General features: G+C 38.6%; 1 protein-coding gene across 9 annotated transcripts in view; it reads left to right on the forward strand.

The window, feature by feature from the left end:
* The first annotated feature begins 519 nt into the window (after positions 1–519).
* Herc1 (HECT and RLD domain containing E3 ubiquitin protein ligase family member 1) overlaps positions 520–14332 on the forward strand; it is a 162023-nt gene continuing 148210 nt past the window's right edge. For 8 of the 9 annotated variants that reach the window (XM_040739486.1, XM_040739492.1, XM_040739489.1 and 5 more), the window contains exon 1: positions 526–652. The gene's annotated coding sequence lies outside the window, so the exon portion shown is untranslated. Of the gene's footprint in view, positions 653–14332 lie in introns of all 9 variants that reach the window. The other variant, XM_040739487.1, reaches the window with a different exon arrangement.

Consider the following 14332-nt stretch of genomic DNA (forward strand, 5'->3'; position numbering starts at 1 on the left):
TCTGTTGGGCTTGTACTCAACCAGCCAGAAGGTGAAGGGCTGTGAAAGGAGATAAAGAGCATAGAGCGCCCTGTGCACGGCTGAGATAAAGGGGCGTGGCGACTCGTTCTGGCCCCAGCTCTTTTCCTCGAGGTCCTCGGCGGCCCTAATACCCGGCAGCACTCGGACTCGGGTCAATCGGATTCGCTGGTGGACTGTCCGGTCTGTGCTCGCTAGATCCATCAGCGTCCTTTGAGAGAAGTCCCCAACTGTCAGTTCCCTGCCGGCAGAAGTCACTTCGGGAGGATTCAAAGATAAGATACGGGGCGGTAGAGAGTCCCCAGGACCCACACAGTCTCCCGATCCCCAAAGTTCTCATCGCTTTCCTCTTAGTTCCTAAAGCGGAGTCCCCTCCTCTTCTCTTAGGTTGCCTTCCACCTCCCGCGCGTGGCCCGGAGGAGGCAGGACCAGCGCACTGGATCTCGCGAGAGTTCTCTACAAGTCCCGCGAGACTCGCCCGCCGCAGCTGCCGCCGCCTCTTACGTCTTTTCCTTTGACAAGTCGCCGCCGCTGCAGCAAAAATAAAAAGGACGCGGCTAGCGCAGCCGCTGGACAGCCAGGTGCCGGGCGCTGGAGCCGCACCCCACCGCCGCCAGCTCCCGACCCGCGTACGGTAATGCTTCCTATTTCGCCTCCTGGACCTCCTGTGTGTGTGCTCGGCTGGCGCAGCCGGGCCGCTCGTGGCCGTTCTCGGGCCGCCCGCCGAGTGAGGCTGCCGGCTCCCGGTGGACCGCGGGCGGAGGCCTGAGGAAGCCCCGGCCCCTTGGAAGCCTCTTAGAAGCCGAGCTACCGGCGGGAGGGTCAAGGGACCTGCCCCTGACTAGGCTCACTGCCCGCGTCCCTTGACTCCTCAGGGGTTGCGTCTGTGACCTTCTCCCCTTTATCCGCTAACGAGCGCTGCTCCCCTAGCCGGGACTGGCACCGGGGAGCGGCTCTCCGCGCTTTTCATCTTGGGGAGTCGCGACTCCGGTGCTCCGGGTCGCCGGCCGACTTCGGAGGGGTGGAGGTTGAGACGATGTGTCTTTCTTGTCGTCTGCACCTGTGGGTGGGGGCTGCTCATCATTTCGGTAAACCTTTCTCCAAATCTCTCACCCGATAAAATAACAGTTTCTAAAGCCTTGGCTACCTGGAGCGGAGACGAGGCAACAATTGTGTAGTCTCCAGGGTGAGAGGTGGATGGTGGTGCTGACAGGAGCTATCCCAGGGAACAGTGATGGGTGGCAGGTTCCCGGGAGACATGAGGATAGAAGCTTGGTTCTTAGCTCTCGCAGGAGGTTATGTAAAGACGCGCTATATATGTGTGTGTATGTATGTATGTATATATACATCTACATATATATGTGTGTATGTATGTATATGTGTATTTATGTCTGTGTGCATGTATGTATGTCTATGTGTGCATGTATGTATGTATGTTACCTGTGGGGCACAGGGACAGAATCTGCCTTTGCGTTAGTTTCAAAAATATCTGTAATAATTTGAAGGTGTATATATGTAATCAAATAGCAAGAGTGATAAATTTCAACGAATGAACAACCCATTTTCAGAGATAGCATTTCACTGTTAATATTTTGGTTTATTTCTAACAGACTCTATACATTTTATTTCTTAATAGTACTTGGTTCGTCCTTGAATCGTACTTCCTCATTTTATGTGTGTTCCCATAATGATTTGTTTTGAGTTATTCATTTGGCCCACTTGATTAAACTTGGTTACTTGTTCATTATCACTTGCTTTACCCTGCCATAACCATCTTTCATTGTGCCTTCCTCCAAAGTGATTTTTGCTCAGATGGCTTTAAAAATCAAATGTTAACATTTGGATTTTATACCTGAATATTTTTATAGCTCTGTTTGTGATGAGTCCCCTAAATTGGTTCAGTGAAAAGCAAAATAATAATAATAATAATAATTACGATGAGGAGAAAACTAAGCTTCAAAGTTTTTAAAAATTGATGGCGATGTGCCTTTGATTATGTTTTCATACCTGTGCTTATACAAGCAAAAGTGCACGTCCTGTGTGCCTGTGTTATGCATAAATGCACAGAAATGTTATGCATATTTGTCCTCTGTACACACACATTTGTAGGAATGTTTACTTTAGAAATAAACTAAAATATTTTGGCATGTTATTTGAGAAAGAAGCAGCATTAGGTAGGGCAAAGAACAACAGTCAATTATAGTATTTCCCCCAAATCACGTGACAGGATTGTGTGGCAGAAAGTTATAGAAATAAACTAAAATATTTTGGCATGTTATTTGAGAAAGAAGCAGCATTAGGTAGGGCAAAGAACAACAGTCAATTATAGTATTTCCCCCAAATCACGTGACAGGATTGTGTGGCAGAAAGTTATCTAGGGAGGTTGGAAACCTGGCATCTTTCAAAAAATAAGATAGATTGTCAGTTGTCTTTGAAATGGATGGCCTATTAAAGCCTATTGTAATTGGCAACTTTTATAAATTTTGCTTCCCCTAAGGTTCTTATCACTTTGCTTCTTAAATTGTCTGTGTTGCCATTTACATGTAACACTGGTCCACTGATGTACTGATCGTGTATTTTCTTTGTGCAGACATGCTGGTGGAGCATGGAGGAGAAAGCAAACGTAGATGTATCACTTAATCTGCTCATTAATGTAAACGTGTCTGAAAATACCATTTTATTTAAATGGATTTCAGTGAATGTGTTGTTGATTGGGCTGGACTGGTTAGTGGAAGATGCATGTAGCAAATAGTGAAAAGTCTTAGTATATTAAGAGAAATGACTGGGTGCAATGGGCAGCTGATTTTTAAGTTTGGGTTTTTAGAATGAAAATGACAATGTTGATGATGTATTTTGGAATAAGGTAGAAGATTGTGTTAGGTAAAAGCATACTTGTGAAACAAAAGTTGAACTATAGGTGGAGGCAGAATGACCAAGATTTTCAGGCCTGTCTTGGCTAAATGGCAGATACTGTCTCAAAAAACAATGAACAAGCCCTTGAAATTTTGTAGATAGATAACCATAAAAGGAACAAACAATTGAACAGAAATTTTTAAATTGTATATAAAATTTTGCCTTAAGTACCCACAAAACAGTTTCTTATGGTTACCTTCTAGATATTACCAAGATCTTGAACAGAAAATATTGGCTAAGTCATTTAAAAAGGGAGATTGTAAAGTTAGAAAAATCACTTCAGCTAGTTTTTTTTTTTAAACTAAAAGGAGCACGAAATAGGGATTTAATAGATGCCCTTTTGATTATTTATTTTTCTGCTGGTCCTGTAAATTAATGGGAATATTAAATTCTAGAAGGGATCTATCAGCAAGTAAATGATGTGTCTGGTTACCAATGGTATTTTAACCTAGATCACTTTGTTCTGGTGACTTCTGCTAGGTTATTCTAGGTGAGATTACTGTTTGTTTCTTTGTATTCTCTTTGATGTATTAATATATATCTTGTAGGAGATACTTTGGAACTGCAGATAGGTCGTTTCCCTCAACTTTTCTCCTCTTGTTTGTAGCATTCATTGTGGAGATATTTGTATTTCCCTCATTCTTACATTTACAAGTTAGACTTCATCTGTAAAGGAGTAATGTCTTTTCTACCTCATTTGTTAATCCATTTATTTGTATTAGTTTGGTGACATGACATTCATTTGATTCTACTGAATGCGATCCAACATGGTAGTATTATTTTGCTCACACTGTTCCAGCTTTGGCCACTGGGATTGTTTCTAGTTCCACCTTTTTCTGTCTCAGGAAAATCCTGTAGGAGAGAGGAACAAATAAGAACCAAGTATGTCATGTATATGAAGGTGTCATAATGATCCCCATTGCTTTGTATACTAAACTGAACAATTAATAACAATATAATCTTTTTTCCATTCTTCTTCCACAGTCTAGTAATATTCAGCCTGTTCTCTTACCCCAGTCCTGGAATCAACCACTTCTCCTGGGAGTTCTGGTATCTTTTATTGGAGAATAGTACTTAAAGTTGAGCTTTGGATACTTCTATGACTTTGGATAAATTAGAAGTATATGTAAAAAAGCTGCTTCTCCTTATGTAAGGATTGCATATCCATTGATTCAATGATATGATTGAAAATATTTGGAAAAACTTACATTTATCTATTTATATGAGTGTATGTGTGTGTTTCTGTGCTTGTGTTTGTGTGAGTAATGATTAAAGGACAACTTGTGAGACTCAGTTCTCTTCTTCCACTATGTGGATCTAGGGGACCAAACTCAGGTTGCAAGCCTTAGTGACAAGCATTGATAGCTATTGAGCCATCTCACCTAACCTAAGTAAAATAACTGTTTGCATTATATTAAGTACTAGACATAATCTGTTATGTTATGGGTAGGTTGTAGGCAAATATGATACAGGGTTTCTTAAACTTTTTTACATGATACCCTTTTGTCAAGTTTTTTTTATGTGATCCTGAATATATAGTTAAATAAAGTAAGTATACAAACAAAAGCTTTACTCATAATCATAAAACTATTTTTGTATGTATATGGATTTGCTATTTACTAAAGATGAAAGCAAATTTGAATACTGAGAAACATTAAATCTTGATGAAATATTTGATACTATAGGACATAGAACATCTCCCAACATTTTTTAGGGTTGATCGATATTTTGCTTTTATAATCAGCATTGAGACTGCTGCTTCTCATAAATTCATAGCATAAAATTGCAGAAGTATATTTAGAACCATTTCAGAAATGTGGAGAAGTCTGTTCTAATTCTAAATCAAAATTTATTTAATGATTTTTATGTGAAAGTCAAACCATCAACTTTAAAAATCAAATGTCCTAACAAAAAACAATTCAGAGATATATTAATTTTATGCTAATGGGCTGAGGAATGATGATAAAAACATTAGAAGTTTTGTTTTCTGTGATTTAACTATTTTTATGTGAGTGGAGCACTTTGTTTGCATAGTTAAAATACTGCAATCCATAATTTACAGTAGTCAGTTTGAGCCTTGGTGTTTCTGGCATTTCTCCTTAGCATTGCATAGTGCATGACATGCACAGTCCAAAGTGAACACATTTTTTTTGTTCAGAATTGAGGCTTCCGTGGAGTAACAGGATGCAGCATGAGTGAGTGCCGCTGGAGGTACATTAGATTCATTCTTATGTTCAGAAACCTTTTATTGTAGCTAAATTTTTGGCCACCCCTGAATTTAGTTACCTTATAGGATTACTGCTCACAACTTAAGAAGCTGCATATAAGGGACCAGAGAACAATAGATTTTGTTTTCTGCCAGGGATGGGGTAGTGACTATAGAACCTATCCCCTGAAGATACTGAAGGACAACTATGTTTATTTCTCTATGCGTTAAAGAGCATGGGTTTATATGAATACCCTTTCTTCCAAAACTACAAGGTTGTTCTGACCTTCCCCCATTCCTGATTTGTATCTTCTTTCTGTAGCTGAAGCCTGGATCTCAGTATAGTAACATAGGTTTGTTAACTTTTGGAGTATCCATCAGGTAGTTTGTTTACTTAATTGATTATCTGTGTGCAGTTTAGCCTTGGCCTTAGCTAATTAGGCTAGCTGTTTTATTCCTTGCTTTCTTTAGTGTGACTATGTTACTTTTATGCAGTGCCTTCTTTGTTTTCTATTTTGATTGCTCTCAGTCCTGGTTGATGTTGACTAATTATTGTAATGGATGGTGATGATTTCAGAAAAGAACTCTCACCCTGGGTGCAAACTTGGTATTCTCCTGCCTCAACCTTCTGAGTGCTGGGATTATAGGCATGAATCATCATACTTGAGTGTTATTGTTAGTTTTGGTTTGTGAAACAGTACAGTTACTAAATGCCACTGCTGTTAAACTTTGCTACTTAAAAGGATTGCTCAGAAGTATCACTCTGTTCTCCTTCTTACTGTCTCATTCCTATGTCCCTATCTTTGTTTCTCTTTTTCCATGTCCATTAAAGTATCCAGGGTTTAAAATTCGTTTCTGACTTATCTTTTGCTCAATTATTTTACCCAGATGAACAGATTATGTGCATTTTAAAGAATAAATGTGCGTATTTGCATCCCACGGTACACATGAAGTGAGTCTTGGGGATCAAACTTAGGTGTCAGGCTTGGTGGCAAGCACCTTTACCTGTGAGCCATCTCACTGGCTCCTACATTTTCTTTTATACATAATTCTTTTATTTTAAAACAATCTTTTTATTTTACATACCAATCCTAGTTCCCTCTCCCTCCCCTTCTTCTTCCCACCCCCCCACCCAGCATCTCTACTCAGAGAGGCTAAGGCCTCTCATGGGGAGTCAACAAAGTCTGTCATATCACATTGAAGCAGGACCAAGGAAGGCCCTCTCCCCTGTATCTAGACTGAGCAAGATATCACTTCATAGGAAATGGGCTCTAAAAATCCAGTTCATTTCTCATAATTTTTAATTGACATATAAACCACATGCCATAAAACTCACCTTTTCATTTAATTAATAAATTATATTTTTTTGAGATAGAATGTCTGGCTTCAGATTTCCTGACTTCAAGTGATTCCCAACTTCCTGAATATCTGGGAACAGGCATATGCCACACCCTTTTAAAGTATACAAGCCAGGTTTATGGGTGCATGCTTGCTTTTTTCGGACAGGTCTCCCTGTGTCTCAGACTTCAGTTCTCATGGATCTTCCAAGTACTGAGTTATAGGACTTTGCAGTCATGTAGTTAAAAAAAAAGTATAATCGCAAGGTTATGCCACTTATCACCATTGTCTAATCCTAGACTATTTTATTACCTCTCAAAGAAAACTTGTGATCATTAGCAGTCACTTCCCAGGTCTGTACTCTGTTCTACTTTCTATGTGGATTTGCTTATTCTATTTTGGGTATTTTGTGTAGGTGAAATTGTATAATACGTGGTCTTTTGTTCCTGGTTTCTTTAAGTTAGTGTAATTTCTCTAAGTTCATTTATGAGTACTTCATGTAGTACTTCATGTATGAGTACTTCAGTTTTTTTTCTCCTGACTAAATGATGATGTCTGTAAACATATTTTATTCATCTGTGTATCAGTTGATGGGCATTGTTTTTTCTTTTTTTAAATTTTTTTTAACCTGTTGGCTACTGGGAATAACCTTGCTATGACTATTCATGTATATTGTGTGTGGGTTGCTATAGAATGAGGCAGGGCCCCATGTTTACTAGGTGAGCACTCTCTCACTGAGCTATATCTGATTGTTCTATTCCTTTTTACATGAAGAGTTTATCATAATCTTTTGCATTTTTTCACATTAACAGTAATGTATCCCAGAATGTTAAGGACTGGTTCATTCTTTTGAAGATATATTATTTTCATACTTCAGATTTTTTAAAATTCTTTTTTAAAAGATAGGTTATTAATATGTAGGTTGTGCTGGCCTGGAACTTACTGTGTAGACCAGACTGGCCCTGAACCATAGAGATCTGCCTACGCCTTCCTCCAGAGTAGCTTCAGTTTTGTTTTGTTTTTAAACAGCTGTATAGATACTGTTAGATAAGTGTGAGGGGAACCTTGGTGGATTCCATGGCAGGCGAGGGTGACTGAGGTAGAGAGACACACATGCCAGGCAGACAGAGTTTAGTGAGAAGTTTTATTAGAAAGGGAAGGGTGGGAGGAGGAAAGAGGAAAGAGATAAATAAAGAGACAGAGAGAGGACAGAAGAGAAGAGGGAGACAGGAAAAGTCCTGTTTGCCCCAGGGGAACAGCAGGAAAGCGAATGAGAAGAAGGAAAGAGAGTGGGAAAGAGAACATAAGTAGGCAGGTCTGTCTTTTAAAGGGGTCCTTTGCATGTATGTGCAGACTAAGCAATCATGGAACCTGGGGCTGACCAGGGTACTGACTGAGTGCATTCTCATAAGTAGGCAGGTCTGTCTTTTAAAGGGGTCCTTTGCATGTATGTTCAGACTAAGCAATCATGGAACCTGGGGCTGACCAGGGTACTGACTGAGTGCATTCTGCCAGGTGACAGCTGCAGGCCAGCATAGTGACTGGAATCCTTACAGCTGCAGTTACATCTGTGTATGATATTTGATTGTTTTCTGTACTTTGTAGTTATAAACAATGTTTCTATACCTGGAACTTACTATGTAGATCAGGCTGGCCTCGAACCACAGAGATCTGCCTCCAGAGTATCTTCATTTTTTTTGAAACAGTTGTATAGATATAGCTACATCTATGTATAACATTTGATTGTTTTCTGTATTTTGCAGTTATAATCAATGTTTCTATAAATGACTTTGTATTAGTAGAGGCATATGGTGTATCTTCCTAGTAGATTCCTGTAAGTAGGATTGATGGGTCAAAAGTTAAATGCCTATGTAGTTTTGCTAAGTATCTTCATTTTTGTTTATATGTGTCATCAGAAATATATGAAAGCAGTTTTTCCCCTATAGACTCATAACAGAATATATTGCCTTGCTTTTTAATTTTTCCAGAGATAAACATTTAAAAATGCTTTGTAATCATTGTAGAAAGGTTGTGGTTTAGTGGATTATTACAGATGGAAAAATATATTGTCCCTCAGTATTGTATCGATACATATAAATTATTATTTGTAGGTGAAATTGCTTAGAATATAATTTCTAGCCTAGTCATGATTTCTTATTTCAGCCCTTTCTCATTTAATGGAGATATAGGATTGATTCATAATGCCTGTATGCTAAAATTCTTGTAGTGGTTCACAAAAGATATCTGAATTTGGAAGAAAAAGCTTTCTTCTTCTGGGATTTGTTAAAATAACAGTTACTGGTTCACATTTCATGATAGTTATGATTTTTGAGTCACACATGCAGTATGTATTGACATCTCTGGTGTCAAGACTTATTTTTAATCAGTAACGGTAGTATTTGTAATCTATTATGGTTCCTATAAGCAAGAAGACCAATCTTATTTTTTAAAGATTTATTCTTGTTATTTAAAAATATGGGTGTGTGAGTGTGTGGGTATGTGCACATGAGTGCAGATGCCTGAGATGGCTAGAGACACCGACTCCCCTAGAGATGAATTTAGAGGTAGATGTGGTCCTCTTGCTATGGGTTCTGGAAACTGAACTGCAGTCCTTTGCAAGAGTAGTGTGAACTACTCCCAGCCCCCCAAGAAGACCGATATAAAAATGAAACTGAGAGTTTGAAATTCTGAACTAGGATAGGCCTATCAGATTTTACTGATGCCATGGAACTAGAACAACTAAAATCATCTCCATCACAGGGTAGCAAGTAAAGCTGGAAATTTAGGTTCTTTGCCAGAAAGGACACAGTTCCAGATGCTAGGAACACATTAATTAAAAATCAGGGTTGAGGATATAGTTCAATGCTTGCCTAGCATACATATGCTAGGTGCTGGGTGTGATCCCCAGCACTGACAAACAAGCCAGTGCATCCTTGCACTTAAGGAGTCTATATTTTAGTGGTTTTATGATTAATTGATGGTTTCTAGGAAAACAGGTGCTAGGTGCTTGATTGTGAATAGCACCAGTTGTGGTCTGGTGGGGTATTGAAATGTTTTTGATGCTGATACAGACCTCAGATAACACTTGCTTTCTGATGATTAGTGGTGTTCACCAATCATTTACGCCTCTTATTTGTTTATTTGTTTGCTGTGCTGTGGATTGAATCCCAGGTCTTATGCATGCTAGATAGACACAATACCATGGAACTCCATCCCCAGTTCTCATTTTTCCCCCTTTTCATTATAGGCTTATTTATTATATACATTTGAGGTATACTGTATGCTTTTCAGTGAAATGATTATTTTAGGTAAGCAATTTAAAATACCTATCTCATACGTGTGTGTGTGTGTGTGTGTGTGTAGGTCAGAGGACAACTTTCAGGGGTTGCTTCTTCTCATTCGCTTTGTTTTGAGGCATGGTCTCTCTTGTTTCTACAGTTTTGCTGTATACGTCAGGCTAGCTGGCCTGAGAACTTACTGGCTATTCTCTGGTCTCCATCTCTCATAGGGAATGCTGGGCTTAGAGATGTGTGCCATGGCATTGGTCTTTTTCCCTCATGGTTACAAGTATTGGAGCTCATGTTGTCAAGTGTGTTCTGTATGCACTTCTCCTCACTGAGCCATTCCCTTCAGACAGTCCCCTGTGCAACATGGCCAAGCCACAAACTTTTTCTCAGGTTCCCAAGTACTAGGTTACAGGAGTTAGCTATCTGTCCAAATTTGCTTTCTTCATCCCTTTTTTCCCTTCCTTTTTAACCCCTCTTCTTCTACCTTATATCTTGTCTTACTGTGTAACCCAGGCTGGCTTTAAACTTGTGATTCTCCTGCCTCAGTTTCCTGACTACTGGGATTATAAGAATCTCCTTTTTTACAACCACATAAAATATGACATTGTATGTATCTCATCATTTCTTTATCCAGTTATTTGTTAATTTTCTGTTGTTGTGAAGAAACAACATGACCAAGGTAACTTATACAAGAAGAAGTTTATTGAAGCTCATGGTTCCACAGGGTCAGAGTCCATGATCATGATGGTGGTGAACATGGCAGCAGATAGACAAGCAGGCATGATGCTGGAGCAGTAGCTGAGAGCTTACATTCATCCATAGGGATGAAGCAAAGAGAATGCTAGCTGAGAATGGCATGGATTTTTAAAATCTCAACTCACCCCCAGTGACATACCTTCTTTAACAAGGCTATACCTCCTATCTTTCCCAAACAGTTCTATCATCTGGAGATTAAGCATTCAAGTATTTGAGCCTATGGGGCCCTTCTCATTCAAACCACCACAGGTTGCTTCTACTCCTTGACCACTGTGATAAAACCATAGTGCACATGAGAATCTAGATACCTCTGTTGATTCTATACCCAGAAGAGACTTTAATTTTTTTTGATGAATTTCCATATTGTTCTCCATAATGAATATCGCAAGTTACATTTTAGCCAGTGGGTGTTACCTTTTCTTTATATCCTCCTCAACATTCTGCATTTTATCTTCTCTTTTGAGACAATGTCCTATGTAGCCCAAGTTGAACTCTACTTTGCAACTGAGAATAATCATGTTCTAAATTCTTTTTTCTTTTTGGTTTTTTGAGACAGGGTTTCTCTGTATTGTTTTGGAGGCTGTCCTAGAACTCTCTCTCTGTAGACCAGGCTGGCCTCAAACTCACAGAGATCCGCCTGCCTCTGCCTCCTGAGTGTTGGGATTAAAGGCGTGCACCACCAATGCCTGGCACGTTCTGAATTCTTGACTTGAAATGTTGCTTCAAGGCTGGAAGGAAGTGAGACTGAGTAATCATAGTTCTGCTTTCTTACAGTTTGTCATTCTTTTGGAAAGAATGAGTAAGGGAGAGTGATGGAGAGATGTTTATAACTTAATAGTATGGTAGAGAGTATACAACTGCATATGTAAACTATAATGCTGGTTATTGAACACTTACTATGTAGGCAGTAGTCTAAGCAATTCCATTTACTGTTTTTACATTGACAAAATTGCATGTTTGAAGTGTACATGATTAAATCTTGCTAATTGATATGTATTTATTATTTTTGTAGTCATCACTTAGCTAACATGCACTTTTTAAACATTTTTTTCTTTGTTATTTAAGACTCCTTTAAATCTATGAACTATTTTGCCTATAAGGAAATTGGAACACATAAAACACAGGTAATTTGTGATGCTGACTGACTGAGAACTCCTCAGTAAAATCAGTCTTGACAGATATTCTGGGAAGTAGATCATAGAAACCTCTATGTGGTTTTAAAGGTCCGAAGTCCCATCCAAGTAGTATCCTGTGGGTAGGACCATTTTTATATGGGTGTTAAGGAATTCAAAACTAATAGTAAGATAGTTTTTAGGGTCTACATACTCACTTTAATTTCTCAAAACATGTTTCTAGTTGTTTTGCCAAGAAAAGGAATAGATGTTAGGATAGAGCAGTAATCAGGTTTTTGCTACAGAAAAATCAAGGTGGATCTTTCATAATTCTGAAAGTGTCAAAATTTTCTTGGTAGACCTTGAAACTCAACAGGAACAGACAAGGTTAAAAAAAACTGTCTAAGAGCAGAGACATGCTGAAAAATAATTTGATTTCATTTTTAGCATTATATTGTATACAATACTTCTAGTAGTCAGGTAGAAATTATACTCATTTGATGAAGTTCCTTAGAAGGGGAGCTGCTGGAGGGATGAATCGCTGAATCACCTCAACCAGAGTCAAGACTTTACTCCTCCTCTGGGATGTTGCTAGAGTTAGAGTGGAAGACTTCTGCATTGTTTTGTTTGCATTTTTGAGCCTTTAAGTAATTGATTGGGCCAGCAAAGTGGATCATTAGGTAGAGGCACTTGCTGGCAAGCATAGTGCTCCCTCTGTAGAACCCACTTGTGAAGAGAACTGATTTTGTAACTTGTTCTCTGACCTTTCCACATGTACCACAGCATATGTGTCTACCTTCAAACAAGCAAATAAATAAGCAAGTGAATAAACAAGCAAATAAATACGTTGTTTGGCCTGATAGCAACCAGGTGCTTGGTATGATGAGTAGGCCAAGATGGCCTGTTAGAATTAACATGCTCCTTTAGTTTTTTGTTTTATTGAGACAATGTGTGAGTGTAAGTGCGTAGGTACACTCGTGCACAGAGGCCAGAAGGATCCCAAGAATGTGGAATTACAAGTATTCACAGAATACTTGGCTTGTTTTATGGTGCTGGGACCTGAAATCTCATGCTTTTAATCTGAGGCATCTCTCCCTGTCCCAATTGGCCTGTTCTTTAAAAAAGGTTATGGTGGAAGTCTAGGTTTTGTTTGTTATTTTTTTTCAGTGTTGGGGATGAACTCAGATTTTTCTTGCTAGGCAAGTGTTCTACTACTGAACTACATTCTCCATCTCCAAGCATAGGTATTTTTAAGACACGAGTTATAATTTGATATAAAACTGAATACTGACAGCTAAACTGTTGTGATATTATTATTTATTATTATTATGATTATTATTATTTTGGTTTTTCAAGACATGGTTTCTCTGTGAAGCTTTGGAGCCTGTTCTGGCACCCACTTTGTATACCAGGCTGGCTTCAAACTCACAACGATCCACCTGCCTCTGCTTCTCAAGTGCTGGGATTAAAGGCATATACCACCACCACTGCCCAGCCTCAAATGATTTCTCTTTTATAGTACTTTATAATATGATCAGATGATGGTCACTTGTATCTGAATATGAATTTATCTCTTTTGGAAATATGTAGAGATTATATTCATTCAGTATTAGGCAGACAATCCAATTCCAGACAGCATTCTATCTTTAAAAAAAAAAAAAAAGAAGCAGCAGCAGCAGAAGCTGGGTAGTGGTGGCACACACTCTTAACCCCTGACCATACTGAGCTTTTGTTTGTTTCTTGTTTTGGTTTGGTTTGGTTTTTCGAGACAGGGTTTCTCTGTATAGCCTTGGCTGTCCTGGAACTCACTCTGTAGACCAGGCTGGCCTCAAACTCACAGAGATCTGCCTTGCTTTAACTTTTTGACAACAAATTATTTCATATCTCTGATTTGAATCCATATTTAATTTAGTATATTCTACTTATGCTTTCTTCTTTGCCATGGTTAAATTAAAAGTAATGCTAAACAGTTAATAACACTTATTGCTGTTCTTTGAGAGGACCTGGGTTCATGTCCCAGCTCCCATATGACAGCTCACAGTCTTCTGTAATGATTGTTCAAGAAGATCTGATTCTCTCTTCTGACCTCTACGGGCATCAGGTTCACACCTGCTATATATACATACATACACTCAGGTACCCACACAGACACATAAGATACATACAGATTTTTTAAAAAAATGTTAAAAAACCCACACTGTTCGAGTCTGAGAAACATTGCCCATGCTGTATGACGTATCATATATTCAGGCGAGATTTAATTCATTACTTAAAAAAATAACCTCCACCTGTTACTGTGTAAATTTGCTTTTGTCTTTAATAAACAATAAACATATAACAAAAGATAATTTTAAAATAAATACATGATTTATTATCATTAAAATAAAATAATAGTAAGAAGATAATGTATTTCAGATTATGAGAGTGACTGGCTGCTTACTTCACCAATAGGGCCACTTGGTTACTGAATTTCACATGTTATACAAAAGAATATAGAAGGAATTTAAAATAACTTTTGTTACTTCTCTTTATTAGCTATATGTTTAATAAGTAGGGAACATACAAAGCAACACCCAGTATTTATTTTTATGGTTTCAAAATGGTTCCGTGTAAAAGATATAGGAATTGCAGGATGAGAAAATATTTACTTCAGGGAAGGACAGATAGGGTGTGAATTATTAGACCTGAAGGAAGTACAGGAG

This window comes from Mesocricetus auratus, unplaced genomic scaffold (assembly GCF_017639785.1).
Source record: "Mesocricetus auratus isolate SY011 unplaced genomic scaffold, BCM_Maur_2.0 Super-Scaffold_100691, whole genome shotgun sequence".
NCBI lineage: Eukaryota > Metazoa > Chordata > Mammalia > Rodentia > Cricetidae > Mesocricetus > Mesocricetus auratus.